This window comes from Cricetulus griseus, assembly GCF_003668045.3.
Source record: "Cricetulus griseus strain 17A/GY chromosome 1 unlocalized genomic scaffold, alternate assembly CriGri-PICRH-1.0 chr1_0, whole genome shotgun sequence".
Classification (NCBI taxonomy): domain Eukaryota; kingdom Metazoa; phylum Chordata; class Mammalia; order Rodentia; family Cricetidae; genus Cricetulus; species Cricetulus griseus.
Genome location: NW_023276806.1, coordinates 8,484,637 through 8,512,517, shown reverse-complemented (window position 1 = coordinate 8,512,517; position 27,881 = coordinate 8,484,637). Strand labels below are relative to the sequence as shown.

The following is a 27,881-nucleotide window of genomic DNA, read 5'->3' as shown; positions in this document are numbered from 1 at the left end:
AAATTGATCAAGATTCGAGTTGAAAAAGACAATCCTCTCAACAAGGACAGCTAACAGGTATTTACTGAGGTATATCTCATGAACTAAATAAAAGCCTCCCAAAGGATGGGAAGTACTTTGTTTTTATCCTTACAGGAAAACCCACCTCCTGAAGTCAAAGGACACTACATATGTAGATACTTAAGGAAAGAACATAGCTATAACCATCGAACAAAAGGAAAGTGCCATATGGTAAAATTTACATCTGTCTCTCAAATAACTATTTCTCTTCATTTCCTAGTCCCTATTCAATTAAATCAATGCTGGATTTAGAGTTGGGTTTGGCTTTCCTACCCTAAAATCCAAGCATGTTATTTAACAAAATTTTAAAGTTTCTCTGTTATATCAAGAAGCCAATTGCTATAATACAGAATAAATAATTAGAGGACTATCTTTGTCTTTCCTTGGCTCTTTCTTTCAAGGCCTACACCCTCTCATAATTGTCATTTTTCAAGGATTGCCTTTCATAGTACACATGCATGTACAAGCGAACATTTCTCTGATGACACTTATGTTTGAGTCCCATACATCCAAAGAGGACCAGCCTGACAACAATCCCTACATGCTCCGGAAAAAGAATTGGACCACACCTCACCAACTGCACTGGATTCAACTCACTCCGTTTTGACTGACACTCCAATCAGAACCTCGAGTACTGACTTCAATCAATTTGAGGATTTCACCCTAGATCTTCAATCAAGCAAATATCATCTAACGTGGACTAGAGATAACTTATTAGAGACTTTCCCTGTACTGGCATTTTTTTTCCACAGGACCCCACATGGCTACCATCGTCCCATTTAAGCAGGATGAAACTTAGACGATGCTACACCCCCATTCCCCATTATTGTTTATTAGGGTAGTGTAAGCCTAGTTAAGAATGACCTTCCTATTGTTTAGGGTTGGGATTGGAAGGAAGGGTTCATTTTGGACACCCCTTTGACTTTAGGGCTTAGCTGGAATAGACATAGGATGTGCAATAGCAGATTATTGTATCTTCTTGTATTTCACCTTTATGATTGTTAATTTTGGATATTTTACACTATTAAGTTTTAATCCCCTTTTAGACTAAAAGGGGAATTGTAGGGAGACACTGTAACCATGCCCTAAGGGCTGGTTACAGGTGTGCTTGACCACGACTGTCAGGGTGTGGTCAAGGGGAGGTCAGGATAGGTTCTTAAAGGGCTGCAGACTCATAGGGACTCTTTCTCTCTCTGGCCTCCTGGCCTTGCTGCCTCTAGCTTGCTCTGGCTTGTGCTTGGCTGGTGTGTCTGAATAAAGAAAACCTATATCCTATTAATGGCTGTTCGATCTCTAACACATGTCAATCCCAGGTCCCTATCCATCCGCTCCTCCCCTACCCCCTGCAACTAACACCCTACCTATCCCATGCCCTTTCTGCTCCTCATAGAGGGTGCAGACTACTTCAGAGTCCAGCATATCCTTTGGGATAGGGCCTAGGCCCACCCCTGTGTGTCTAGGCTCAGGAAGTATCCCTCCTTGTGGGATGGGCTCCCAAAGTCCACTCCTATGCTAGGGATAAGTACTGATCTACTTCAGGAGGCCCCATGAATTTCCAAGGTCTCCACACTGACACCCACATTCAGAGGGTCTGGATCAGTCCCATGCTTGTTTCCCAGTTATCAGTCTGGGGACCAAGAGCTCTCCCTTGTTCAGGTCAGCTGTTTCTATAGGTTTCACCAGCCTGGTCATGAGCTTTTTGCTCATCACTCCTCCTTCTCCGCAGCTTGATTCCAGTTCAGTTCAAGGTTTGGCTCTGGGTGTCTGCTTCTACTTCCAGCAGATTCTGGATGAAGGTTATAGGATGGCATATAAGACAGTCATCAATCTCATTATCAGGGGAAGGCATTTAAGGTAACCTCTCCTCTGTTGCTTAGATTGTTAGTTGGTGTCATCTTTGTAGCTCTCCAGACCTTTCCCTACTGCCTGATTTCTCTTTAAAACTATAATGTCTCCCTCTATTATAGTTTATTTTGTCTTGCTCTCTTCTGTTCCTCACCCAACTCAAATTCCCTGCCCCATCATGTCCTCCTCACCCCTCCTCTTCTCCCCTTCTCATTCTCCTAGTTCCTCTCCCCTCACCCCATGCTCCCAATTTCCTCAGGGGATCTTGTCCATTACTCCTTCTCCAGGGGACCATGTATGTCTCTTTTAGGGTCCCCTTTGTTTACTAGCTTCTCTGGCAGTGTGGACTGAAGACTGGTAGTGCTTTACTGTATGTCTAAAATCCACATATGAGTGAGTACATACCATGTTTGTTTTTTTTTTTTTTTACCTGGCTCAGAATGATTTCTTCTACTTCCATCCATTTGCCTGCAAATTTCAAGATTCCATTATTTTGTTTTGTTTTGTTTTTTTCCCCTGCTGAGTAGTACTCCATTGTGTAAATGTACCACATTTTCTCTATCCATTCTTCAGTCAAGGTAATCTACGTGGATTCCAGGTTCTGGCTATTACAAATAATGCTGCTATGAACATTGTGTAACAGATGTCCTTGTTGTATGAATGTGCTTCTTTTGGGTATATGCCTAAGAGTGGAATTGCTGGATCTTGTGGTAGACTAATTCCCATTTTCCTGAAGAATCACCAATCTGATTTCCAAAGTGGCTGTACAAGTTTGGTACTCCCACCAGCAATTGAGGAGTGTCCCCCTTTCTCCACATCCTCTCCAGCATAAACTGTCTTTGGTATTTTTGATTTTACATATTCTGACAGGTGTATGATGGTATCTCAGAGTTGTTTTGATTTGCATTTTGCTGATGGCTAAGGATGTTAAACACTTTCTTATGTGTCTTTCAGCCATTTTAGATTCCTCTATTGAGAATTGTCTATTTAGTTCCACACCCCAATTTTAATTGGATTATTTGGTGTTTTGGAGATTAGCTTCTTGATTTCTTTGTAAATTTTGGAGATCAGCCCTCTGTTGGATGTGTGGTTGGTGAATATCATTTCCCAATCTGTGGGCTGTCATTTTATCTTGTTGACTGTGTCCTTTGCCTTACAGAAGCTTCTTAGTTTCAGGAGGTCCCATTTATTAATTGTTGATCTCAGTGTCTAAGCTACTCATGTAATGTTCAGGAAGCAGTCTCCTGTTCCTTCAAGGGTATTTCCTATTTTCTTTTCTAAGAGGTTCAGTGCAGCTGGATTTATTTTGAGATCTTTGATCCATTTGGACTTAAGTTTTGTGCCTGGTGATAGACATGGATCTATCTGTAGTCTTATACATGCCAGCATCCAGTTATGCCAGCACCATTTGTTGAAGATGCTTTCTTTATTCCACTGTATAGCTTTAGCTTCTTTTTCAAAAATCAGGTGTTCATAGTTAATATCAGGGTTTTAACTAGATTGCATAGTTCTATCTCTCTATTTTTGTGCCAAAACAAAGCTATTGTCAGGACTATAACTCTGTAATAGAGCTTGAAGTCAGGGATGGTGATGCCTCCGGAAGTTCCTTTATTGTACAGGGTTGTTTTGGCTATCTTGGGTCTTTTGTTTCTCCATATAAAGCTGAGAAATATTTTCTGAAGGTCTGTGAAGAATTGTGCTGGGATTTTGATGGGGATTGCATCGACACTGTAGATTGTTTTTGGCAAGATTGGCATTTTTCCTATGTGGATCCTACCTATCCAAGAGCATGGGTGGTCTTTCTATTTTCTGGTATCTTCTTTAATTTGTTTCTTTAAAAACTCAAAATTCTTATGATATAGGTCTTCCACATTTTTGGTTAGTGTTACCTGAAGGGATTTTGTGTTGTTTGTGGCAATTGCAAAGGGTGATGTTTCTCTGATTTCTTTCTTGGTACATTTATCATCCATGTATAGTAGGGCTAGTGATTTTTTTGAGTTAATCTTGTATCCTGCCACATTGCTGATGGTGTTTATTAGCTGTGGGGGTTCCCTGGTAGAGTTTTTAGTTCACTTATGTAGACTATCATATCATCCGAAAACAGTGAAAGCTTGACTTCTTCCTTTCCCATCTGTATCCCTTTGATCTCCTTTTGTTTTCTTATTGCTCTGGCTAGAACTCCAAGGACAATATTGAAGAGATATGGAGAGAGTGGACAGCCTTATCTTGTTCCTGAGTTTAGAAGAATAGCTCTGAGTTTCTCTCCATTTAGTTTGATGTTGGCTATTGGTTTACTGTATATTGATTTTATGTTGAAGTATGTTCCTGTTATCTCTGATTTCTCCAGGACCTTTATCATGAAGGGATGTTGGATTTTGTCAAAGGCCTTTTCAGCATCTTGTGAGATGATAATGTGATGTTTCTTTCTCAGTTGGTTTATATGATGGATTACATTGATAGATTTTCCAATGTTGAACAAACCCTGCATCCCATGGATGAAGCCTACTTGATCATGGTGGATGATTTTCCTGATATGTTCTTGGATTATGTTTCTCAGTATTTTATTGAATATTTTTGTATCAATGTTCATGAGGGATATTGGTCTGCAGTTGTCTATCTTAGTTGTGTTTTTGTGTGGCTTGGGTACTAAGGTAATTGTAGCCTCGTAAAAAAAAGTTTGGCAATGAACCTTCTGCTTCAATTGTGTGGAACAATTTGAAGAGTATTGGTATTGGCTGTTCTTTGAATTTCTGCTAGAATTCTGCACTGAAGCCATCTGGCCCTACGTTTTTTGAATTTTTTTTTTTGGGGGGGATGTTGGGAGACTTTTGATGACTGCTTCTATTTCCTTAGAGGTTATAGGTCTATTTAACTATTTAAGTTGCTTATCTGTTCTTCATTTAATTTAGGCAAGTGATATCTATCCAGAAAATTGTTCATTTCCTTTAGATTTTCCAAATTTTTGGAGTACAGGTTTTCAAAGTATGACATGAAGATTCTCTGGATTTCCTCATTGTCTCTTGTTCTGAACCCTTTTTCATTTCTGATTTTTGTTAATTTGCATGTTTTCTCTCTGCCTTTTGGATAGTTTGGATAAAGGTTTGTCTATCTTGTTGATTTTCTCGAAGAACCAATTCTTTGATTCTTTGAATTTTTTTCTTTCTTTTGACTTTATTGATTTCTGCCCTCAGTTTGATTATTTCCTGGTGTCTACTCCTCCTGGGTGAATATGTTTCCATTTGTTCTAGAGCTTTCAGCTGTGATGTAAACTCACTGGTGTGATTATTCTCTAGTTTCTTCATGTAAGCACTTAGAGCTATGAACTTTCTTCTTAGGATTGTTTTCAAAGTGTCCTGTAAGTATGGGTATGTTGTTTCTTCATTCTCATTGTATTCTAGGAAGTCTTTAATTTCTTTCTTTATTTCTTTGTTGACCCAGGAGTGGTGCAATTGTTTGTTGTTCAGTTTCCATGAGTTGGTAGGTTTGCTGCAATTTGTGTTGTTTTTTAATTCTAACTTTAAATCAAGGTGATCTGATAAGACACGGGCTAATGTAGGGGAACCTGTAGCCACGCCTACTTAGGGGCTGGCTACAGGTGCACCTGACCATGCTTGGGAGGGTGTGGTCAGGGTGACATAGAGTGAGACTTTCAGGGGACTGCGGCCCTCTTTCGGTTTCACTTTTGTACTTGCTGGACAGACTGCTGCCATGCTGGCTGGCTAGGTTGCTCTGTAAGTAAAGCTTTTCCCTATTAAATACCCTTATATTTCTACCTGACTCCGTATTGGTAATTTCCCACTATATCTGGTTGTCAGGAATGGGATATTGGAAACCTACACCCCATTTGGGACAAGCTGTGGGTCCCACCAGGCCTTCAGCCTTGGAGAGGAAATGTCCCTCTCTTCACAGGTGTTCCCGGCTCCCATCCGACCTGTTGCTGCTGAGCTACTCCCAGCTTGGAGACTCACACAGACCTCCTACAGTTTTACCACAGTGTGCTCGGGACCAGCTTGGACTGCTGCCTACCTATGCCCGGAGGCCTCCAGCCCTTGAACGGAGTTGGAATAGGACTTGGCTTTCAGCAGGGTCTGTGCAGTGGCCTTAAAGCTGTGCCTTATTCAGTGGTTGCAGCCACAAGGCCATATACTCTCTAAGATAAGCGCAGCCGCTTTTGTGACCTCTCTCCACAGCTGCCACCCACCACTTCCAAACTCCGAAGACTAACTGAACACCTGTGCCATGCACTGGTCAAAGATAGGTACTGTATCTGGAGTAGAAATCAGGTAAAATTATGGCAGAATATTTATCATTTGCTAAAATTGGTAATATTTTTGCTTATTACGTGAATTCACTGTTTGAGGGGGATGCTAATCTGCCAATTACTGGCCTAAATGGCAGTTAGCTTGCTGGTACAAATAATACTATTAGCCAGAGGACTCAGGAAGAGGGACAGAGATAACCTCACCACCTGTTTGCAGGAAATAACAGCTTTACATAATGAGGTTTTGGAGAACAGATTAGGTCATACCACAATTGTGCAGCAAGTGGAACAGAAATTGGATAATAAGCTTGTCTCTGTGTCCAATATGCTAAAGACAGAACTGTCTGTTACCCAAGATGAGATTCAGCACATTTATGCCATGTCTGAGGCATTAGAGGCTAGGCTATCAGAAGACTGTGATGAGCTAAAGAATATCTGTAGCCAGCTAGAAACTCATATAGGCAATGTTACCCAGAAATTAGATGCAAGGGTGCAAGATACCCAGGATAGGGTTGAAGAATTGGACAATGCCATTCAATCAATTATTGAAGCATCCAAGGTAGCAGATAACAAATTTGAGTCTAGATTTGAATGTTTGGAAGATAATTTACAGTACAGGGCTGACAGATTACATAGGTCCATACAGTCAATTGCTGAGGACTCAAAATCAGCAAATCATGACCTTGTGTCTAGACTCCAATACCTAGAAGGCAGTTTCCATACCATCCAGATGCTGCCTAAGGATATTAAAGACCTAGAAAAACGTGTAGAGGAGCAGTTAGAGCAATTTACAGATTCACTAACATGCTTGGAATCTTTTATGATTAAGGAGATTGAAACTTTTCATGAGGGTATCATTACTAGACTCAAGAATATTGGGAGGATTCAGAGACAGAATCACTCCAATCCGAGGCATATTGATCATTCTAAAGTCGTTATGCGTACACCATTGATCTACCCTCCAACAATGGTAGAAAAGCCACCAACTAAAAAACACCCCCAGGGATGGGTGGCTTATGTATGGCAACCACTACAGCTGAAGGATCTTAAGCATATTAAAGAATCTGTTGTCTTATATGGTCTTCATAGACCATACGTAAAACAGCTATTACACTCATGGGCAACCTTAAACAGGGTGACACCCACAGATTGGGTAACACTGGTTTCAGCTGTCCTTGAGAATTCTTGTCAAATCCAGTGGAAGTCATTAATAAGGGAGGAAGGGAAGCTTCTTGAAGTCAAGCCATTAAGGATTGTTATGACACTCCTCTGGAGAAGATTCTGGGTGAGGGTATTTATGCTGACCCACAGGTTCAGGCTGAATATGATGACCATATACTGTCCCTATGCAAGAAAGCAGCACTAAACTCCTGGGATAAGGTTCATGAGCCAGGGGAATGACTGGAAGCTTATACCAAAATAGAACAGGGAACAACAGAACTATTCCAGGACTTCTGAGACAGGTTGACCAGGGCAGTAGAATTACAAGTAACAGATCTAGCAGTAAGACATTCGATTGTGTATACAATAGCTTATGACAATGCAAACCCAATATGCAAAAGAATACTTTTGCCTTTAAAAATCAGATAAGCTCTGCTAAAAGAATGGGTTTTGCATAAAGCCCACATTGACTGTCATGTGCAAGATGCTGGAGTCTGGGCAGGAGAAGCTATCCCAAGAAGTTTCAAAAGGCAGCAGGAGATTAAGAGTTCCAGAGATGATGACGGAAGGGCTTGGGAAGGAGAAATACCTTACAGGGATCGATATAGGTACCAAGAGACCAGGGTTCATCACTACTATAAACCAGGACTTCATGTAGGACGAGCCCACCCCAGAAGACCATGGAAGCGTCAAGAACCTAGATGTTTCAGCTGTGGCAGAATGGGACATATTAAGAGAAATTATAGACATGGGAATTTAACAATGCCTCATACAAAAGGCCACCACCTTTGGGTTTATGGAGAAGACGTGGTAAGGGCTGACATTGGACCAGTGAATGTAGATCGACCAGAGACATACAAGGAAACCCTTTATAATCAGTGTGCTAGAAGCCTCAGAATTTCACTGAAAACACCATGTAAACAGCAAAGGTTTAAAAACGGAGTTTTCCATCACATGGCAACAAGTCAAGGAGATAGTAAAAAACTGCCCTACCTGTTCATTCTATAATCAAGTTCCATTACCAGCAGGCAGTAATCCCAAGGGTATACATAGAAATGAAATTTGCCAAATGGATGTGTTCACTTTCCAGAATTTGGAAATTTAAAATATGTACACCATACTATAGACACATTTTCAGAGTTTCAATGGCCACTGCTCTTAGCTCTGAAAAGGCCAATTCTGTTACGACACATATTAGAGGTAATGGCCATTATGGGTATACCTGCACAAATAAAAACTTGACAATGCTCCAGCAAATGTCTCCAGCAAATTGGAACAGTTTTTCAGATTTTGTAACATAAAGCATGTGACCAGTATACCACATAAACCTACAGGACAGGTAGTAGTTGAGAGATCTAATAGAACACTAAAGGAGATGCGCCATAAACAGAATGGGGGAACAAAAACCCCCAAATATAGGTTGCATAATGCTTTATTGACACCAAACTTTCTTAATGCCAATGAAAAAGGACAAATAGCTGCAAAAAGACACTGGACTACAGAAAAAACTGCTGAACTGAATCAACCAGTATACTTCAAAGATGTACTAACATCTGAATGGAAACCAGGACATGTGTTACATTGGGTTAGGGGTTTTGCACTGGTTTCTACAGGAGAAGAAAAACTTTGGATACCATCAAAGTTGATCAAGATTTGAGTAGAAAAGGAAAAACCTCTCAACGAGGACAAATGACAGGTATTCTACTAAGGTATATCTCATAAACTAAGTAGAAACCCCCCAAAGGAAAGGGAAGTGTTTTGATTTTACCTTCACAGGAAAACTCATCTCCTGAAGGCAAAGGACACTGCATGGGTAGATACTTAAGAAGAGAAGGTAGCTATAACCATCAAACAAAAGGAATGTGTCATACGGTAAACTTTACAGCTGTCTCTCAGAGAACTCTATTTCTCTTCATTTCCTAGTCCTTATTCAATTAAACCAGTGCTGGATTTAGACGTGGATTTGGGCTTCCTCTTCTAAAATCTAAGCACATCATTTAACTAAAATTTAGAGTTTCTGTATTGTATCAAGAAGCCAATTGATGTAATACAGAATAAAAAAAGAATTTGGGGACTGTCTTTTTCTTTTCTTGGATCTTTCTTTCAAGGTGTACACCCTCTCATGATTGTTATGCTTTCATGGTTGCATTCCCCAGCATGTGTACATACACAAGCAAACATTTCTCTGCTAACTGTTTATGTTTGAGACCTACACAGACAAGGAAGATCTGCCTGCCAGGAATCCCTGGACACCCTGGAAAGAAAATGGGCCACACCTCCTCGACTGCACTGGATCCAACTTGCTCCATTTCAACTGACATTCCAGCCAGAGGTTTGGGTACTGACTTCAATCAAGTTGAAGATTTCAAGTGAGATCTTCTATCAAGAGAATCCCATCTAACATGGACTGGATACAATCCATTCAAGACTTTTACTACACTAATATTTTCTTTCTACAGGACCACACATGACTATCATCATCCCATTTCAGCAGGAAGTAACTTGGAGGATGCTATGCCCCCTTTCCCCATTGTTGTCACTTAGGATAGTGTATATACCTAGTTAGGGATAGCTTCCTATTGTTTATGGTAGGGATTGGAAGGAGGTGTTCAGGCTTGAACACCTCTTTCAGATGGACTTTAGGGTTTAGTTAAAATAGATAGTAAGGATGTGACATAAGCAGATTGTTGTATCTTCTTATATTTTACATTTATGATTGTTAATTTTGGATACTTTACACGTTAAGTTTTAATCCTCTTTTAGACTAAAAGAGAAATTGTAGGGGAAGCTGTAACCACGCCTACTTAGGGGCTGGCTACAGGTGTGCCTGACCATGCTTGTGAGGGCGTTGTCAGGGTGACATAGTGTGGGACTTTCAGGGGACTTTCTCTTTCAGTTTCACTTTTGTACTTGCAGTACAGACTGCTGCCACGCCGGCTGGCTAGGTTGCTCTGTAAGTAAGGCTTTTCCCTATTAAATACCCTTATATTTCTACCTGACTCCGTATTGGTAATTTCCCACTATAGTCTTATTCTAATTTTTTTGTACCTGTTGAGGTTTGCTATGTTGCCTAGTATGTGGTTGATTTTAGAGAAGGTTCCATGTGATGCTGAAAAGAAGGTATATTCTTTTGTGTTTGGATAGAAAGTTCTATAGATGTCTGTTAAACCCAGTTGGGTCATAACTTCTGTTAGTTCCTTTGTCTCTTTGTTACATTTCTGTCTGGTGGTCCTGTCCTGTGGTAAGAGTGGGATGTTAAGGTCTCCCACTGAACTGTGTGAGGTCTTATTTGTGATTTGAGTTTTAATAATGTTTCTTTTACGAATGTTGGTGCCTTTGTATTTGGGGCATAGATTTTTAGAATTGAGACTTCTTCCTGATGGATTTTTCCTGTGATAAGTATGAAATGACCTTCTTCATCTCTTTTGATTGATTTTAGTTTGAAGTCTAATTTGGTAGATATTAGGATAGCTACTTCAGCTATTTTATTGGACCATTTTATTGGAATATCTTATCCCAACCCTTTACTCTGAGGTAATGTCATGCTCATTTTTTCACACCAGCTAGTACATTCAGAGATCATTCCCATGCACTATGACTCAGGGAACAACCTCTGCAAAGACAGGGTTTCAGATGAGGTTCCACTCTGAGGAATGGGTCTGCACTTTGAGTAGATACTCATCTCATTACACTTCGTGTTTTTATTGAAATATTCCTATTTTCTCTTATAGTTTCTAGCTTCTGAGTTGCTTATAACTTTCTGTACATTCGACTGCACAAGCATATACTAGTAAGCTTTCTATAATAATAAGAAATACTTGAGATAACTTATATGAGGGGGTGCTAAGGGTTATTTTGTTCTTCTTAGTGTAAATTTAAATAAACTTTTACTTATTAAGTTTTTTCTTTTCAGATTTTTAAAATTTAAATTAGAAACAAGCTTGTTATATATGCCAATCCTAGTTTCCCCCATCCCCTCCTTCCCTGCACCCTACTAACCCCCTATCCTATCTACTTTCTGCTCCCCAGGGAGGGTGAGGCCTTCCATGAGGGATCTTGAAAATCTGTCATATCATTTTTAGATTTCACTTTGGGAATTTCTGTCTGTAATTGATAGGTTCCATTGCTTTGGAACACATAGCAAGATAATCCTTAGTGCTGGGATCTGTGAGTCAGATAAGAGGCAGTATATCCAAAGTCTTACCACCTCCTTTAAAGAGTCACAAACAGTAAGCTCTCTTCTCTTCAACTTTTTTCTCTAAAATATTGTATATACTCTCAACAGCACCACTCTGGGCCAAATTATTCAGCACCCTGACATTTAGAGGACATTTGTATTCAAACTAGAACATTCACAAGAAATAAATAAAATGAAAGAATAAGTTTTGAGGTCTATGGTAGTGAGTATATGTAGTGGTAATAAAATACATTCCTTAAAATGGACAGGAAGACAAGATCCGAACAACAGGGATTTGCATCAGGAGGCCTAAGTGGTCTCTGGGGGGTAAGCTCCTACTTCTGCTGCGTCTGCTGGCTCTATAGCAGTAATCTTCCTGGAAGATATTTCTGGGACTCCTGTTGTGTGCTGTGGGTTTCTCTGCTGGTGTGAGTTTTTAAGCCCTTACTTGGTGTTTACTGGAAATTTCAAGTTAACTCTGAATTCCCTTCCTCTTGTCCTATGTTTTGGTTCATGGGCGACTGGAATTCTCACAGTAACTGGCTGGGAAACTTTTAAAAAAATTACTATTGTGATTAAGACTTTGACTTGAGAAGAGAGAATATCTGATTGGGCAGCTGCCCAGCTGCCACAGAACCTGTCTTCCTGCGCTGTTCTAGCGGCCTGTCTGCAGTGTTTATTTTGGTGTCTCTAGTCTTCCTCAGAGCCTCCCTCCTGGGTACTGTCATTTCTACCATGATGATCAGATGGTCAGAACAAATAAAATCCAGTACCAAATGACTTCTGGGGCATGGAGAGATGGCTCATGGTTAACACTAGCTGCTCTTCCAGAGGTCCTGAGTTCAATTCCCAGCAACCACATGATGGTGCAGAGCCATCTGTAATAAGATATGGTGCCCTCTTCTGGCTTACAGGTATACATGCAGACAGAAAACTCTATTCATAATAAATAAATAAGTAAATAAATAAATAAATACATCTTTAAAAAAAGAATAAAAAATTGACAGGAGATGGCCTTTCAAAGGTGTGTGATAAAACTTTAAACAGATTATATAATGTAAACATATATCTGAAGATATTTTGTTTCTTAAACATGAATTACTTTTTTCACCTAGAAACACCATTTTAACATGTTTGTCAGTAAACTTTGGCAATAAAATTACAAAAAATACAGTTTTGATTTTGAGTTCAATTTTAATAAAAGTGACACTTTAAATACAATGAGCAGTAATGCTAAAATCCAAAGCATATTTCAAAATTATCAAATAAAGATTATTTGGGATAAATGGATTATTATATAGCCATTATATATAAGACTAATATTTTCTTAATATTGAAAGTTTAAGTAGAACTTCAGTGTGGCTCAGAGGTCCATTGCTAGAAAAAGACAGAAAACCATGTACACACACACACACAGACACACACACACTCACACAAACACAATACATGTAATATCATATACTTTTGGAGATTTTTATGCAACAATTACCATTTGAAAACAATAGATGAAATAATGCATATAAAATTTGTTGCAAAATTCAAAAAGTAAAATTTTTCTCTCTGATTCTTTGTAATTTCCAGGGAGAATCAAATTAGTAATATGATTGAAGGCCTTCCAGTATTATCAACTGGCCACAGACTTTATCTTGTACCTTATGTAGAATTCATTTCTTGTTTATCATTTATTTCTGTATCAAGTAAAGATTGTTTCAAATTGTTACTCAAACATGAAAATCTTAAACAAATAAACAACAACCACAAATTCTTCCCTAATGCAGTACATCACACAACTATGAAAAAAAGTTCCTGCTGCTGTAGAAGCCTAGTGATTACGAAAGCCAATCAGAAGGGGAGATGGTGCTGCCTGAAGGCTACATGAGGTACCCATCATCCTACATGCTCTAGCCAAGCTTTCCTGCAAATGCTGGAGTGTTCTTAGCCTGGAATATGGGCCAGCTCCATCTCAGACTTATCCCAGGCTCTGACTATAGAACTTAACTTGGGGTCTCCACTACAATTCAGGATTACCTTTTCAAATGGCATTTCCTCCAGGAAGGAATTCCCTTTCCCTATACCTGGCCTGAGTGGCACAGCTTGATTGCAGAGAAAGATTCCACAAAACATTTACTTCTTGTACCATCATGACTCTAATGCCAGAATGAAGTGTATAACACTAGGAAGTTCAGCTGTGTACTTGGGGTGTAGGCTGGCACCATGGAATCACATTCACAGAACCTCTTTTTACTTGTTGCTTTATGGGGGGCAAATATTCCTCAAGACTTTTCTTTTTACAGGTAGAAAGATTAGCTGGGTGAAGTCTTACCCAAAGGGCCCCCTCCCTTTGTTTAGTTTCAGAGCAGGTTTTATGTTAATCTTTCCATCTCTTGAAGCAAAAGCCTTGCCTCTAACATTAAATTTTCTGTTACTCTTTTTATGTTATACTATACATTTTAATTAAATTTGCCCTGCTTGCTCTTTTTCATTGTAGATCTGCATTGGAGGAATTGTGAAAACCAGGTGGCACAATCATTATTAGGGTATCTTGAAATCTCCCCTACAACAGCAATCAATACAATATTTTTCTGTTTATCCTTAGGCAGATTTTTAGTCCAAGGGTAGAAAGCAGACATACTGTCTTGTCTACCAAAATACATTAAGAATGATCTCTAGCCGAGTTGCTAACATTCTTGTCTCCTTAATCTTGTTGAGTTGGGCCCTCATAGTTCACAATTCTCTCAGCAGGACTGTCCTCCCAACTTTTACTAGGATGGCCCTATGATCACCATTTATACCATTCAACCATTTACTTGGTTCCCCTCCCCACAAAAACAAAAATAAATAAAACAAAATAAACAAACACAAAACCACAGTATGATCAGGCCTATCACAACAATAGCTTACTTCCTCCTACATTTTTTGTATTAATTATTTTTCTATTTCTGTGACAAAGTATCATAACCAAAACAACTCATAGTCAGGGCCTGTGGTTTCAGAGGTTAGAGTCCTTGACTCAGAATGGGAAGCATGGCAACAGATAAGCTGGGGTGGCATTGGACCTGTATGGAGAGCTCACTTTCTGAGACAGAACCCCTAGGGAAAGAGGGAGAGAGACACCAGGAAGGCCATGGAGTTTTGAAACAGTGCCATGTCCTCTCCACCCGAGTCAGACCTCTTAACCAATCCCAAACAATCTACCAACCCAGTAACATATGTTCAAATAAAGGAGCCTGTGGGAGTCATTCTCATTCAAATCACCACAATGTCAACAGTGTTTCAGTCATTGGTTAAGGAACATTTATTTGCCTTGTTTCAATTTTTGCACGTAAATAGCCTTATTGCAACCAATATTTGTCTTTTGGTAGATAACTTTTTGTTTTCTCCTGGGTAAACAGCATAGGAAGGATAGTATGTTATGTTTCTTTTAACTTAATAAAACATGAAATGCTGTTTTCCAAAGTTGTAGTAGTGTTTTGCATCCTTATTAGCAATTTATATAGGCTCCAATCGATCATATACATATTATCATTGTTTGGCAAGATCTGTTTCTGTATGTCTCAAAACTGTATTTCAGTTTCTTAGAGAGGACTAGCCATTTGTTTATTCTAGTCATGTAATCAACATGAGACTCACATACAAATCTCTGGTCATATAGAGTGAGTCAATCTCTATATTTTGGCTTTACCACTCACATAAGTCAATGTCTGAAAAAAATCTAACCTTCATAAATTTGTAATAGCTATTATGTGTGCAAGTCAATTCTTGCCTAGCTGGCCTGTGTCAACCCTCCCCCGTCTTTACATGCCAATCTAATGATACTGGCATGTACAGTCAGTGCACAGATATCTACGAATGCTGTACTGCTGGTTTCACACAGCAAACAAATTCCAAACAAAAAGGTAATTAAAAACAGCAAAGAACCCACTCTCAAAGACTGTAAATTGTTTGTGAATATTTAAAAATAATGAATTCAATACACATGTCTTCCCATTAAGATACTTTGGCATGATTATGGCTATGTCATTTTAGGTTTATTTTTTTTCTCCAGGAACAACAATAAATTCTCTAATTGAACTACATTTAATATGAATTAAAATATGAACCCTGTGAAAAGAAAAGCTTAAACACAGGTTGGAACCATCACTAAAATGAAAGCCATTTTTCTTAAACTGTCTTTTTTTTTTCTCTCTGAAAACAATTTTTTTAAAGGAGAAAAAAAGAACAAATGTTTATTGAAGATAATTGCACTTTACATAATTTTTTATATACCATGGCAACACAGAACAGTTAAAGAAGTGAATGGCTGCATGAAAATGGCCATGATGATCTGCTCTGTCACAGGACAGAAACCAAAGGAGATAGTAGTAAAAATGTATTTGAAGTAACGTGCTCTGTGAGAACACTGCTGCCATTTATGACAGTGTGAGAAGGATCACTAACAACAGTGTGAGGCACTGATGTGCTTAAGTGTGAAGCAGTATACCAGTGTTTCATCAGGAGTGGTTCTTGAAAGAATGAGAGCTTTTGTCTTACATCTGTTTATTATGAAGTCACTCACTAATGGATGCCAATTCATAGCTTACTGTTAGCTCACAGAAGGAAAAGAAACACCAAAGAAGCCAACATACTGTGTAACTTGCTGTGTCCACCTGTGGATTGGCATGCCCTTCTCTTCAGTGACGTTGAGAGGAGTATTGTTTTATTAATACTTTAGCACCATAGCACAAAAATGTTCAGTTGAAGAATGTGAGTGCACAGCTTCAATTGATAGCATTTTGTTCAAGCTATGCCATATAAAATACAAAGTTCCTAACCATTTACAACTTGATAATTTGGCAACCTGTGGGTCACATGTATAACATAAAAAGATAGTTTATACACAATAACCAGATTTTGGGTCATACAACTATGGAGGATACAGAAAGGATATGAAGACTCATTTATGACTTGTATTTCTTCCGTATAATTCCTTTTGCATCATTTCTAAGAATATGATATTAGACAAGAGCCAGTAGTATTATACAGTCTAAGCATCTAGCATTCTGTGTATTCTAATTTATGCAAACTCCATGGAATATTACAAATTTGAGATGAAAATTGTGTCTAGTGGGATGGCTCCATGGGTAAAATTGCTGGAAACCAAGCTGTAGCCCTTGAAAAAGACAGTAGTGTAGCTTCATTTCAGAAAACTAAATATTCAGCTTGCTGCTCAAAAACAATAATTTAGTTCATTAGAAGACAGGAAAATCCAGGCAGATGTCTTTGTTTACATAATCAGACAAGACTGGTTACCTAACTTGAATTCCTTTGAGTCTGGAGTTTTAACTGACACACTAGGGGGTGGGGTTTATTTTATTCTATCATTTCACATGTAAATTTTCTCAAATCATTTCAGATACACAATCAAAATTATGATAGATCAAATATTTGGGTACCTTTTTTCATGTCAAGCTGTAATATGACATTGATAATCATTGTGGGACATCCCAGTAGTTTATAAAATATTGGCTTACCAGAAATTTAAGAACTCAATGACTGATCAGCAAAGTTAGGCAAAATTTAGAGTAGAGTACAAAAGACAATAATTTCACATCAAGAGGACCTAGCATTTGCCTATAAACTCAAACTCCTTTCAGTTTCCTAGTCATTGTTACTAAAGAAAAATGCCTGAAAAAAATCCTAGTCACATCAATTTTCTGATGAAAGATGTCTTAAAGTTTGTAGTGAATATAATTGAAGTTTCAAATGAGCACCTTCAAATGGAATGAAATCCTTCAGAAATATAAATATATACCCTATAGCCACGTGGTGGTTTGAAAGACAATGGTGCTCAAAGGTTGTGGCACTATTAAGAGGTGTGGCCTTGCTGGAGGAAGTGTATCACGTTGGGGGTGGAATTTGATGTCTTTATGTTCAAGCTTGTTTCAGTGTGACAGTCTACTTCCTGCAGCCTTCTGCTCAAGTTGTAGCCAGCACCATATTTACCTGCACACCGCCATGCTCCCCATCATGATCATAATGGACTGAACCTCTGAAACTGTAAGTCACCCCAATTAAATGTTTTCTTTTCAAGAGTTGCCATGGTCATGGTCTCTCTTCAGAGTATTAAGAACTCAGACCAAGATACCTACCTAAGTTCTTTCCCGTAGTTCCAAACTTCATGATACTTTGGAATTTGTTTCTTTAAAGTGGAATGTATAGACTCTTTAATTGAATCCCCAGCATCAGTTAGTTATTTTTCTTATAGTTATTTTTCGTCTTTTAGTGAAATTTTTTTCACCAGAACTTTCAATAGCTTACATTGCATTTTTCTCATACAGAAGCTCAAAAAATTATAAATTATACATTTAATAAGATAAACTATTATATGCTATCAAAGTTCTATTTAGAGACATTATTACTTAAAATTCCAAGTTGTTTTATATCAAAATTATTGTATAAACAGCAATATCTAATGGTCTTTGGAAGTCTGCAGAATTCTTGTTAGAAATTAGAAAAGAATATAATTCATTCAGAAAGACATGTAAACAAAACTGTAAGAAAAGCCTATGAAATTTTTTTTACAATAACAGTGATCTCATCTGAAAGAGAAGAAATGGTAAATTATCAAAGATTTGTGTGAAAATTATTGTACCACTGTATTTGGCATAACTTCCTTTTGGATAAACTTAAAAACACTGCAACGCCAGACTGCCAGTTTGCTTTGAGGAAGAATGATTTCATGATAGATTCATTTAAGGAGACTCAGCTGACGCACAAAACAGTGTATTCATAATCAAGCATAGCAGAAGTTTAAAGATAATCCTAGGGTATAACCAATACACATGTTTGTGAACAACAGAAATTTTTTCTACTAAGTGTTTATAATTCTCGATTCCAAATTGTGATCTAGGGTAGATGTCATGATACATGGACATCACAGAGAATATCTACTATCAAGCAATAAAGACCAAGATAGGTCCTGAACTATGATGGACACATCATGGAAATGTCAAGACAGTTATGACTAAAATTCATTGGTAAGAATGAGTGTGTTGTACATTCCCTACCAGAAAAAAATGAAATTGTTATATGGATCCAGGGGCATAGCTCAAAATAATGTCTCTACTAATCATGGTGGGTAATAAAAGACAATATATTATGAGATATAGTGCATGGTTACTCACAAAAGGCTGTTGCATTTATATGGAATTTCTCTACAAAATTGAAGTAAAATAGTGTAAATAGATACTCCAAAAGGGATTATCTAAGATAAATTGTATATATGAGTGAAACTTGCAAAGAAAATTAAACTTGACATTTAAAAATGATTTAGTTCATGTGAAGCAGACTTGTTTCTAATTTAAATAAAAATAAATTTAAAAAAATATTTAGTTCATCCTCAGCCCCAGAAGGCATTTGCCTATGGAAGAAGTGTGCAAAACACCTAGGGAAAATGGTCTCTATGATCAGATAAAGGGAAAAGCCATTGCAATTTTGAGGCAAAGATAGTGAATCTCAGGAGGTACAAGTGGGAACCTATGTTGAACAAGAGTGAATAATATCTCCTATGGGCAAATCAAAAAACTTTGAATGGAAGAATATTACTAATCTGAAGATAATTCCAGATAGCCATTACAATGATAGAAGTCTTGAACTAATTAGAGAATGAAGTCCACACAGAAAATGGTTAATGTTTTCAAGACATTCACAAGAATTAATTGTGTTTCAAAAAAAAAAACAAAAACAAAAACAAGAAAAACAAATGGTGGCACATATTTATGTGTATCCTGAACTGCCACACAAGGATTTCCTTGTCTAGTCTTAGAAGAATATTTACATATTTATTAGTGAAGAGCCTCATTGAAGACTTTTAACCTGACTCTGCTTGGATTTTGCTCAACTATGAAGGATAAACTCCCTTTCTAGTGTAGTAAAAAACTGTTTATTTTACAAAACTGCAATTGGCTTCATACCAGCTTTGTTATTGCTTAATTATGGATTTCTCAAAAAGATTTTCCTCTCCTTTAAAAATATTGCTGTCAGAGACAAATTCTTAGCTGGTTTCAGAATATAATGTTGGCTTCCCAAGCAGAAAGCTAGTTACACGAAATGCTGAAAATTCACCCCTAGCTTTTTCAGTGAAACTATAAATAACAGCTATATTGTGCCTTGGGAAAACAAGTACAGGATCAAAACTTTATTAAAAGTTATTTTTCCCTTGAACTGCTGTGTAAGTCACCTATAGGCTAAACCTCATAACTTATGTTTAATCCTTAGTAGACAAAGAGGGAGGCAATAGGATGGCCTGACTGTAAAGTTGTTCCCTAAATATCAACATATATTTGAAGGCAAGGAAGAGAAATATATGGGAAAGAAATAGGATGGGTAGCAATATGTATTATTTCTAATTGATAATGTCACCGACATAACCTGTAAAGAGCACTTGCTAAGTTTGTGGTTTCTGATAGCACTAATCCTTCATATTGGGGCATGTAGTTTATTGTAATGCTCACTGTTCTCCTCCGGGCATTAATGAAACTATATCCTTTTTAAAAATGTCAAACAGGGAAAGTGTACTGTGTAAGTAAAATGGAATGCATTTTTTGCATTTAAGGAATTTAAAAATTTTATTCACATATACAATATTTTATTATATCTACCATTTCCCTTCATCACTTCTCCATATACTGACAACAAACCCACTCCCAAATTTGTCCATTTTTGATGACTCATTATTAATAACACAAGGGAAATGATTTTCTGCATCTTGAATACCATTTTCAGTGACTTGGAATAATGAAATGCCTCTAAGAAAAGAGTCTTCCGCAAGGCAGTTCAGATTGGAGACAAGCCCAAGAAAGACTTTGATATGCTAAATAAATAACCCTAAGGTGGCACTGATACATTTGTGAACCAGCTGTAAGATGTGAGCCCTGATAGTGCAAAGCTACCACACAATGAGATGATTCAAAAAATTGAAACTCCGGGAGTGGCTCCTATAACCAGATGGCCATGCTCCTGAGACAGACACAGCATCTCAGGAGTCTGCACTGATATCCATGCACAAGAGGACTTTGTGGCCCTGGCTTCAGTGATCATTGAACTTCTGTTACTGTGGCTGAACTCACACCTGTCAGTGCTTGCTGCTGGCCGATGCTCTCAAAGGCCTGCTGGACCTCCACCAGTGTCATCCTCCTGGACCACAGCTAAAGATCATCAGGATGCAGATGGGTTGAGCCTACAGTTTCCAAAGCATCCTCACAGAAGACTTCCCCAGTGGAAGCAACTGTCCCCTGCTTGCTGTGATGTCTGTTTATCTTTAATTTTAGCAAGGTATTAAAAGAAATGGCTGTTTGAATAAAGTGAGTATATTCAAAAGAAATCAAGAGAAGGGATATCTGTATTATTTTGCAACTGTGAAGGGAATTGTAACTAGAAACATCAATGGATTTAAAATCTAGCCACACTTTCATTAGTCATCATTATTTTATAACCGGTATCATATTGAATTTGAATGATTCCTTTGTATTTTTCTCAATTCTTGTCTTTAAAATCTTGAAAATGACATCTTATACTTTCATTTGAATCACTGAGTGAGTAAACATTTTAGCGAAGTGTTCTTTTTAACTCCCTTAGCTGAGCTAATCCCACTGTCTTCCCTTTTTTTGTAAACTATTTTCCCTAACATAAATTACTCTTCATAAACACGTTTTTACTTCTGACTAATCTAGCCACCTATGTCACTTATGTGGACATCTGGAAAATATACAATGTATGCAACAGCAAGTGAGTGAGAATGGACATTAAAATCTGCTTTATATGTATCAACAACATGCTAGCAATGCTAGAGCAGTACACTAATTAGACTTGAATGAGGTCATCAAATCCTCAAAGTGAACATTAGGAACACAAGCACACCTAAATTCAGGAGCCACAAGAGGATAGCTTAGACTAATGACAGCAATAAGTTCCAGTATGGAACACTTGCCACCTCGGATAGAGCAGGCACTCATAAGAGATAAAATCGGGGGATCAAATCCCCTTTTTACAGGCTGCTCTCAAGACTTTCCCCATGTAGAGTGGAAGAATCTGTCTATTGCCAAGCTTACCACTCTTAAGACTGAGTGCCTGCTGGCAGACTATTGGACAGAATGTGGACGTTGTTGCATAAGGATTATGAGAACCTCTCTAGCATTTTCTTGAAGAAGATCTAGATATGTGTTTGTGCCATATGTACTTTCCACAAGTGCCAGATTCTAGAAACATAGATATCAACAGTGGTCCTTTTTACTATAGACATTCATAGTCTAATGTGAGAAAAGAAGAGTAGCAAGCTCTTCTGAAACAATGAGCATGAATCTATTATAATCTCTTCCCCAATGTTTCTTCTGGATGCTATTCCTGCAGAAGTAAGGCTTATGAATAACAGGGAGACATACAAAATATATCCATCATTCTTTGTGAATATCTTGTGTGTTTCTATATTCTGTCTCCAAGAAGTAAACCTCTTTGTGGGATCTTGTAAAGAAGAAATTTCCTTAAATAGGCAAAGTGTTCATGATTGCAGTAGGAATGAGCATTGGTTAGCATTTACATATTACAAGTTCTAAAATATGACACAGCAGCATAAGGAAGTAAAACTAAAGGGCAATGCAGAAGAACGCTGCTGTGAGATCATGCCTTCTAGATATGACAGGAACCTTCAAAGTGATACCTCAGCAATATGGCAACTTAAACAAGATAGGAACGCTGACAATAACAGCTGACAGGCCAGCATGAATGATGGAAAACTCATGAGAGACCCCACCCTTCAATGAATAATGCCAGGACAGCTGTTGAGAGAGGGAGAATTGGTCTTCATAGCAAGTGAACCCCCTAAATGAATTTTCAATACCAAATGGTCAGCCCTAAAAACATATGTGTTCAGGCAACATTAATAAAATCTCCAGGTTGTAATGATATATTTATTCACGTGTGTGTGGGTAAAATGTTCCTCATATAATCTTGTATTTGAACACTTTTTGGTCCTGTTTGGTGAGTTTATGAACCCTTGAAGACCTTTGGCATAGCTGGAGACCATGAGACACTGGGAGGTGAGACAGGTTTTCTAGCAGTGCCTGCTTCCTGTCTCACCATCCTGTCTCACCACAGCCTGTTCTACCAAGACAGAAGTGCTCACCCTGAATGCCCACAGCTATGAATTCTGTCATACCTCACCCATCATTTTACTTCCCTGTCAGTTCCCGAGGCAAAATAAATCATCTCTCCTGTCATGCGGCTTCTTGTCAGGTAGGGTGATCATACCAATAGGGGGAGTATTACAGTTGAATGAGATATTTCTTAAGAAATAAAAATTTGTGTTCATTTTCCTAATATCTTAGTGGTTCCTAATAAGAATTTCAACATGTAAAGTAATCTGGCCATCAGTGCTGTTGACCTCAGAGCATCAAAATTCTCCAACCTGAAATCCTCTGTTTACTAAATACATCCCCACTGGCTCCTGCCTGTGTCTTTTCTTAAACCATTCATTTCATATCTTAGTTTTCTCTGTCCCCAGAGAAAAACCAAAAACCAATCCTTTCACAGCTTCAGAAAGAGCCTCTTGTCATGATTCATAGATAAATATACCAAGATTTGCAAATATTACAGCTTTGACTATAGTTTTTCTATTCCATATATAATAGAGTTATTTGCTTAAGATTTTTTAAGTTTTACTGACTTTTGTGATCCAGATTCTCAGGAGAAGAATTGACACAGATTTTATGAAATCCAGAAGAAGTTCCTAAGCTTATTGAGGACCAGGTTTATAAATATAGATTAACATTCATAAGCTAAACAGGTTCACAACAAACAATATCTACATGCTATTTCATTGATTGCTGGGTAAAGTTAATGTTGGTATCTTTTGCCTATTGCAGGAAAATAAGTTGATAACATTTCCAAAACATTCCTAAAATTAAAATATATGACTAATTAGTGATTTCAAAAGTTTTCTGTTCTATATGACAGATTTATAAATATGCAAAGATTGATATTTGTGAAAAAATGAATGCTTCCATAATGTGCTGTTTCAGAGACATTGTAAATATATGTTACATTCATTTCATGAGTTATTAATATGTAATTAATATATGAAGATTAGGAGCTTTGGACAACTACAATATTTTCTAGTTACAATGAAAAATATTCAACTCATTTACTAACATAAGATACAGATGTGTAAGTCCATTTTATCTTGAATATTACATTGTGTTAACTAGTAATTCATTTCATGTGAAAGCTAAATAAAAACAAATTCATTACAAGTCAACCAATTACTCTCATAAGCACTTTTAGCATTATTCATATTGTAACAAACACTGCATTTTTTCATCTGTTAAAAAAGGTGCTTGGACTAATGAGCTTATTTCTTGCCTGTTTTACTCCTGTATGATATTATAGATTTCAGTAAGCTAATTTGCTCCATTTCCATGCAGAGAGAATCAGATCAGATAAATCACAGTCTAAATCACAGCATTCTTTGTTCGTGTCATGTCCTCGGTGGAAGCACATGAATATATGTGATGGCAAACTCAACTCACATACGTGCAGTCGTTATTAGTGTGAGAAAAAAGACCTTTATGTCCAATTAAGGTGGAAAACATGCTTTACAGAAAAGTTAGCCCCTTTTAAATACAGTGTCTTATTTGGAATTTTATTGCTGTGAAAAAACACCATAGCCAGAGCAAATCTCATAAAGGAAAACTTTTTCTGGGGCTGGATTACTGGTCAGAGGCTTAGTTCATTATCATCATGGTGGAAAGCATGGTAGCACATGGGCAGACATAGTGTTGGAGAGGTAGCTGAGAGTTCTATCTCTGAATCCCAAGACAGCAGGAAGAGGGAAAACCTGGGTCTGGCTTGAACATCTGAAACCCGCAAAGCATACCCCCAGTGACACATTTCCTTCCACAAAGTCAACCCTACTCCATCAAGGCCACACTTCCTAATAGTTACACTCCATGTTGACCAAGCATTCAAATATATGAGTCTATGGGGATGACTCTCATCCAAACCATCTCATGAGAGTTCTGTGTATACCTGACAAACTGATTTGGTAGCTTACTAGCTGATGTTTGCAAAATCTGCTGTTCCCTTCTCACACTGTAATGCAAAGTTCTTGTCTTCTCACCAGAACTGCTACCTGAGTGTGATGAGGCTGTTCTGCTACCGGCCTGGAGAAAACACTTGGAAGTGCACACAAATGATAACCATTTATGAGAAAACCATACTTGACCGTATAGTAATTGTTGGACCTGTGGACATCATCCAGTGTCTACTTACTTTCTTATTGACGAGAATTTAATAAACAATAAAAATTTTAAGTACATATATTACGTCTTATTTCCCATCATATCATATTTTCTGAACACCATTTGTTTCTCCAGGTTATCAACTCCACAAAGGTCAAACCTCACTGACATCAAAGACTACGGCCACCATCAAATGTTGTTGTAAATTATATTTTTATTATTATGTAATTATTTACTTAAATTCTTTCCAGTTTGGTGATCTGTGGTTTTAGTAATTTATCACAGATATTATGCAACCTGTAACTGTCATTTCCAAAAATTTAACTTACATATGACATTGTTGTTTATCTGGTCCTACAATACAATGTTCCTACAAACTAAATACTTTCTCTTAACATTACTATCTGCTTGGGAAGGTAAGTCTTCAAAGGTGAAATGACTTGCGCTCCTTAATATGTTAGTGGTAAAACATTAGGCTGGCTTTAACTTTTATTTGTGTTTCTCTTGACATTTTCTTTACAGTTTGAGTTGCTGAAAAGGAAAATAAATATCTTCCAACAAGACATGGCTGATTTTTACATACTTAGCTGATTTTTACATCTGGAAGTCATGCTTCCTCCATGAAAAGGAATGTAAGCAAACATGGAAGGAAAGGTTGAAAAATCTTATTTCATTAGGCTGCCTTTCAAATGCTCCACAAACTCTAATCATATTTTGCTCTGGCCATAATTTTGCTTTAAGGTTCATTCCAGTCTGTTATTTACATAAAGATGGCATTATGATTATGTTTTATAAAATCATTAGTGATAAGACACACTTATTTTTTTTAATTTTTATCTTTTTATTGACTAACAAACTGTGCTGCCTTTAGTATTTATATGCAAAAAGGGGGATTCAAAGTTGAGCAAGTTTAGATTTTATATGGATGTAAATAACTCTAATTAGCATTTTGATAAAAAATTACTGTTTGGTACAATTGATTCTTTCAGCTTTCACCCCTCTGAATTTAAATAAACAAGATTTTTTTTGTCACATACGTATTTTTAAGAACATCAGTAAATGTATATGACTTAGTGTTTGATTTGTTTCTGTATAGTATGAAAAATAGCTGAAAATTTTACACTTTGTTAGTCCCTTGTAAATTTGTATTCTGATGTTTTTTAAAAATGTACATTTACTTTGTAAGTAATTAATTAGCTTTTTATATGGCAATAGGTTTGAATCAAATAAAAAGATAACAGTAATTTGTCCTTTGGTTTGTAGTCCTCAGTTTATGGAGTTTGATTAGAATTTGCTGTGCCTACTCAATTCTTTGACTAGCCAAAGAATTGATTGCAGTAGTAGTAAACAAAAAAGAACTAATTGTTTATCAAATGAGAATGTCCTATGATCTGCACAGGGTGAATATTAATGTCATATCATCAGGCACTGTTATTCACAAAGAGACTTTTAAATCATCCCCAAACCAGTTCCAATTTTTCTTTAAATAAGCAATCTTAAACTTACATGTTTTGTTAACCAGGTAATACATTTAGTTTTTTTTAAATTTCACTTTCATAATCAAAATGTTGTTTTGTGTTTACACCCTGTTTAGTGGGTCTCTTTTTTTGTAATTTTTTTATTAGTTCAAATTAGGGACAAGCATGTTTCACATCAATCCCTTCCCCCTCTGCCTCTCCTCAACCCTCCCCCCTCCTTCTGACCTATCACCCACTCCATCCACCGACCACACCCCAAGCAGGGTAGGGCCCTGGATAGGGGCTCCCCAAAGACCACCACATCATCCTGGGCCAGACCTAGGCCCTCCCCCATGTGTCCAGGTCTAGAGTGCATCCCTTCATGTGGGATGGGCTCTCAAAGACCCTTCTTACACCAGGGAAAAATACTAATCCACTACCAGGGGCCCCCTAGAGTGCAGAGGCCTCCTCATTGACATCCATGTTCAGGGGTCTGGATCATCCCAGTGCAGGCCTCACAGACAGCAGTCTGGGGTCCATGTGCTGCCACTTGTACAGGCCAGATGTTTCTGTGGTTTTCACCAGCCTGGTACCGAGCCCTTTGATCTTCATTCCTCCCTCTCTGTAACTAAGTTCCAGACTTCAGTGTATTTATGTGGATGTCTGCCTATGCTTCCTCAGCCACTGGATGAGGGCTCTAGGATGACTTAAAAAGTAGTCATCAGTCTCATTGTAGGGGAAGGGCATTTAGGTTGTCCTCTCCACCATTGCCTAGATTATCAGTTCGTGTCATCCTTGTAGGATAAGATACATTTATATTTCAATGACAGTCTCTTCCACACTGAAGCTTGTGTCAGTTTTTGTAACACAATATTATTCATGATGTATTTTAATTATCTTATTTATCTAAGCTAAAATTATCAGGTGATGACAATGTAATTGAGAACCTATGACACAAAAATCTTGCAGTGAGTACATATAGCATCTTAAGACTATGAAGAGTAAAGCTTATTTATTTGTGTTGTATTAAGCATATTTGTTAAAGTGAAATCAAGAAGTAGGATCAAATTCATACACAATGAAATTCATAAAACAGAAAAGAAGTTGAGTGAGCACAAGTCTTCCTGACCGCCTAAAATTCAAAGATTGGTTTCATCTAAAATTTTAACAGGCAAGTTTTTCATCGAAGTTCAATTACAAGATTGTCATTTCCCTACATCGCATATTGTATTTACAAAATGAATATTATGAATATTTCAAATAAAACATAAACAGTAACATAATTTATATGCAATGTTGTATTTTACTTGCAAAACTGTCAGTTTCAGTACAGCTATGAAATATACCTGATGAATATCTTTGTATTATTTAAAGTTTATCATAAAAATGAGTAATGTTTATTTGATTATATTCTAGTATGAAGACAAATGAATAATAAACCATAATTTTTATGCATCATGGAATCAAATCTACAACAAACTTTAGTTCTTTCTCTAAATTGCTTGTAAGTATATGAAATATTGATTTCAGTTGAATACATGTATTTTTAAGTACAATATGCATTTTGCATTTATTCATTTATTTAACTTGAATGCTTAAAAAAAGCTGTCAGAATCCCAGTACAACATAATCTGCTCAAGAAAAGCTCA

The 27,881-nt window shown here is 37.4% G+C and overlaps 1 long non-coding RNA gene across 3 annotated transcripts; it reads left to right on the top strand.

The window, feature by feature from the left end:
• Window positions 1–10,228: 10,228 nt before the first annotated feature.
• Window positions 10,229–25,896, top strand: LOC103162518. Of its 3 annotated transcripts, XR_004772035.1 has the most exons (5): window positions 10,243–10,280; window positions 13,283–13,384; window positions 17,420–17,540; window positions 18,394–18,520; window positions 20,268–25,896. It is a non-coding gene; the product is annotated as an uncharacterized LOC103162518 (long non-coding RNA). The 3 variants fall into 3 exon arrangements; XR_003481325.2 differs by lacking the exon at window positions 13,283–13,384 and having other exon boundaries at window positions 10,229–10,280; window positions 17,452–17,540; XR_003481324.2 differs by lacking the exon at window positions 13,283–13,384 and having other exon boundaries at window positions 10,230–10,280; window positions 20,268–25,895.
• The last annotated feature ends 1,985 nt before the right edge of the window (window positions 25,897–27,881 follow it).